Raw genomic sequence first — 4,908 nt, forward strand, 5'->3', positions numbered from 1 at the left:
GTGCTGTGTTGCTTTCTCACAGTACTTAAAGTCCATTTCCCAGTTCGGGTGTCTTCTAGGTGCAATCAGAATTCCCTCTTTCTGGTTTTATTCCTACACTCAAAGCAAACTCGTGCATTTGGTTGGTGTGAGTGAGATAGGATGTGATAGAATGGTGTCCACCCCTGGCACACTTCCTGCTTCCTGCTGTTACATTTTACTCAAAGCACATTACATAGACCGCTTCAACTACTACCAGTGTGCAGCATCCATCAGGTTGATGCAATGACGGCCATTTTTGGCTCAGTATGCCCACCACACATTATTAGGTGGTGAAAGGTTGAGAGAGAAAAAACACAAAACAGGCATACAAAATAAGTGCATTTGCTCTTTAATGATGTGCTGTACTGTGTATATGTATTTTTAAATACTTGCATTGAATTTTCAGTGGTTAAATACACCACTGTTTCCTTTTTTATTTTTACAGCGTTCTCACTTTGGCAAAGTCTTTAGTTCTGTGGTTCTCTGGTTCAGTCCTGGGGGATGCTTGTGGCTGCAGGTATTTTTCCCAATCTGTTTTAAAGTCACTCAGTCATTTTAACTTTTAACTGATCTCATTGTTTATTTGTCTTCCTTTATTGTGCATTCAGATGAGGGCAGTAGTGTGAGATTTTTATTTATGAGAAATGTGAGGATATTTGCATTTTGCTATAGTTCTTAATTATCTTTTGTTATTTTTCCATTCATACAACTTTTCTACTCCCTAATAATGACAGTTAACAGCGAATGAAGTAGACACATGGCAAAAGGTGAAAGGCAGGCCACTCACTACATGCTAATCAGAAAATAATGTCTTAAATAACCAAAACATTAGGAAAAGTAGACTGAAAATCTAATGACAAAATCTTAAAGCTAATGTGATTTATTTTATTGCAACATCACATACAGAAATGATTGCTTAATTCCAGTAAAAAATATAAAACCCAGTTTTATAATGTCCATGCTGGCACCAAAACAAAGTAACTGGGGAAGGGCAGTTTGTCTAATTAAGGAAGGAGACCAAATAAAAATAAAAGTTGGTTGGAATGAAAACCTGCAGCTACAGTGGTCCCCCAGGACAACACTTGGTAACCAATGCTTTAGTCATTCTTCTAGTCTAAATGTATTTTTGAAATTTTATTAGATGCCTGTTTATCTAACCACAGTGTAGGAGAGTCTGGGTGTGCCCTGCGATGGATGGTCAGGGTCATTTCCTGCCTTGCGCCCCGTGCCAGGACAGCTCCAGCCTACTGCAATCCGGAAATGGATTAAGCGGGTTTGAGAATGTTATGTTAATTTATGTCATATCATGTTGTGTCATGTTGCATGTTTGTGCTAGGACAATACCCTGGTTAGTGTTTCATAGTGCTAGGACAATACCCTGGTTAGTGTTTCATAGTTCATAGTGATGTAGAATGGCTTAGTAATCCACGCCTGGTTTAAGCCTGCACAGACTCTTCACATTCCCTCCATGTCTGTGTAGGCTAACTCTGTTTGTAATCCCACAACAGTGGTCTTGTTAGATTGATTAGTGGCTGTAAACTAACCTGGTGTGATTGTGTGTGTGTGCGTGTGTGCGTGTGTGTGTGTGTGTGTGTGTGTGTGTGTGAGAGAGAGAGAGAGCATGTCCATTTCAGGGTTGGTTTTTAGTTTGTATATGGTTCATGCCATTCAAAGGATGAATGTGCATGTCATAGGAATGTTTTGTTTAAGTCCTCTTTTCTTGCAGATGATTTCAGTGTCAGTACTGGCCAATTTCAACATTATTAATTACTTCCTTTTGTTTAGAATAGGGGGTTCAATGGAGGGCCGCAGTGGTTGCAGGGTTTTTGATCCAGGCACATTTCTAATTAGTAACCAATTACTGCTGGTAATGGTACTTACGACATTTGGTACAATTTTAATTGACTTCTATTTTTAAGGCTCAAAACCCTTAATTGTTTCTTTTTTCTTAGCAAGCAGTTAAACAATAATGAGATGCAAAGTGAGTCAACAGTTCTGGGAATGTCTGTAGTGAGAGAAGTAAGAGGCCATATGCTTGAATAACGTGCTTCATTAACAGCACAAATTGGCTTCTAATTAAGAAATTGATTGGGGCAAAAATGCTGGCCATGGAGGAACTAAGGATTAAACTTCTGATCTAGTTGGCCATCTGCTTGTTTGCTTGACATTTCATAACTGCTTGGCTTCTAATTAAGGAAAAAAAAGAAAGAATTAAAGGGCTCTGAATATTTGAAAGCCAATTACAAATTAATTGAACGTACAAGCACTTCTTGCACTTTAGCAGCACTAATTGGTTATTCATTAAGGCTGTGACTGAAACAAAAACCTACAAGATCTGACCTTGACATCCCTGGTTTGGACTCAAATTTGGACACTGTTTACACCTACTGGAAAAAAACACTGTTTTGGGAAGAATTATGGCAAGGGATTTATTTGTACAGTGGTCACATTTCCAGCAGTATTTCGGTGATATATGCATGTTCTCCCTGTTCTCTTTAGGGTTCTTCTACATCCCAAAAATGTACAGGTTAGGTTAACTGTCAACTCTAAACTGGCTTGGTATGACTGAGAATGGCTGTGTTTGTGACTATGCCCGCTGACTGACTTGCAGCCTATTCAAAGGGTGTTCTTGCCTACCTTATGAAATTTATTAAGGCATATTTGAAAAAGAATGCATTGAATGTTTTCTGTACCACAGAATGTTTTAACAGCTCAAATGTATAGCTAAGAAAACCATAAGTTTCTGTAAGTATGTAATGCCATCTAATTTTCTGAAACTCCTGGTGAGGTTCATGATTGCAGCTGACTCTCCTGTCCACAGTTACCGATTCCTTCTGTAAGTATATCAAATAGTACTTTGCTTTAAAAGCAGATGCTTATCTGAGCACCACAACCACATGTTTAGTACTCTGTCAACGTTGGGGTAGATAAGTAAGTACTGTTTTTGGTGTATTGGATGGACTTGCTGCCCCATAGCCCCTGTGATTTGTCTGGTCATTATCTACAGGAAATTTATAGATTCTATAAATTCTATAGGTTGCCAGTTCGAATCCTGTAAATGCCAGAATTGACTCTACTCCGTTGGGCCCTTGAGCAACGCCCTTAACCTGCAATTGCTCCTTCCTGAGTATGATGTTAATCTGCATCCAGCTCTGCAAGCAGGTCCTCCAATTTACAAGGAAAACTCTGGGGTTAGTGGCAGGATTCTGACTCTAGCCACCGTAAAAAAACCTCACACTGTTCCAGTGTGGTGCTGAGCTGTCACCTGCTGCACTCGGGTCTCAATGCAGGTGGTCTGTTGTGTGGTGGGAGCGGCAACATGCCATCAGCACATGCTCCCAAACCTGTACGTTGGGTTATTAGCATTGCAGAATTGGCCCAGCACAGAGTAGAGCGTTGTTCCCTCCAAGGCCGGTTCCTGCCTCACACTTGATGCTGGCAGGATCATTTCTGGCTGGCAGTTTCCATTTAATAGAAAGACACATTAAAAAAATGGTAATGAATAATGAATTGCATGGTCTTGAAATCATAGCAGTGTTTTCATCTTCTTTTAGCTTAAGAGCTTTTTTTTGCCAGATTTTCACATATTCTTTTGAGGTATTTTGGCCCCTACATAAAATAGATAAAAAGTGAAGGAATTAGTCAAAACTATCACAGTTTGAATTTGAGTAACCGTGGAAACTTCTAATATTCTTTAACCATAAAATTAAGGCAGGGTGAGGAACATCTTTTCTGAATACCCTAAAAATGCAAACAAATGCATTTTTAAGCAGACATAGTTGACTATTAAGAGGAGCAGTGGAAGATAATGGCCTAGTGCTTATAAGACCCTTTCTGCAATACAGAGTTGGCTGATTGGTCCCCACCATGTTCACTTTGCCCTTTCTTAAACCACTTTAATTTCTTGTACAATTTAGCATTAGAAAACAAGCAGCATATAAAATAATGATAAACATAGGAGCCACATTGACAGATTGTTTGTAGTTTTGAAAAGCTGGAAATTTTGCCCATTGCTAGTACTTTAAATGATAGTGAACTCCTGAAAGCTCCATTAAGAATGTGGATGTTGAATGGAGCGGATACATGGTTCCTTGCTGCTTTATGATGTGTGTGCTGTGGGAGATGTTCCTGACGTTTTTGTTCACTTTTAGGTGAAATTCACTGCTATTCACTCAAAAAAAACTTTTATTTTGGAAAACATAGTGTGACCCTTAGAGTTAATTTTAAGACAATCCTGAACCCAGAATAAGAGGCCCAGAAAATAAAACTGATTAATTTATTAACAAAATATGGGTAAGTGGATCAAAAGGAGAAACAGAACTACATCATAACAATACACCAAATACCAAACATTGTGATACTGCGGGCCATACTACACCAAATATGGACTTGGCTGATCCACGAGGTTGTTTGTCCTCTTCCCCAGTAGTAATTATCACCAAGTCTCCCTCTTCTCAATTGTCTCCTGTTTTTCTCTCAGATTCTACTGGCTTCTCTTTCTTCCTGCCAGGTCCTCATCATGACTTCAGTTTTCACTCCAAGCTTGTCTTTTGTTCTTGGGACTAGCAGCAGCTTTTATCCCTCTGCTACTACCACCTTTGAGTTCTGGAATGCTCAGTAGAACTCCTAAAAGACCCCCCCCCTTTTGACCCCAGGTGGCCCTGCAGGTCTGAACCTGTGTCTTTAATATAAAGGGTATTTAAATTGAGATGGGTCTGACTGCAGCCTGCAATAACTATGATGTAGGTCAGGTAATGCCCACAACGTCAATCACGAAATGCCCTTTAAGTCAGATAACCTTCCCACAACCCTAACCTTAATTATAGTGCAAGGGGGTATGTGATGGGCATTTTGTGACTGACACTGAGGCCGTTTCGTGATGGTGCG

This window comes from Erpetoichthys calabaricus, chromosome 1 (genome assembly GCF_900747795.2).
Source record: "Erpetoichthys calabaricus chromosome 1, fErpCal1.3, whole genome shotgun sequence".
NCBI lineage: Eukaryota > Metazoa > Chordata > Cladistia > Polypteriformes > Polypteridae > Erpetoichthys > Erpetoichthys calabaricus.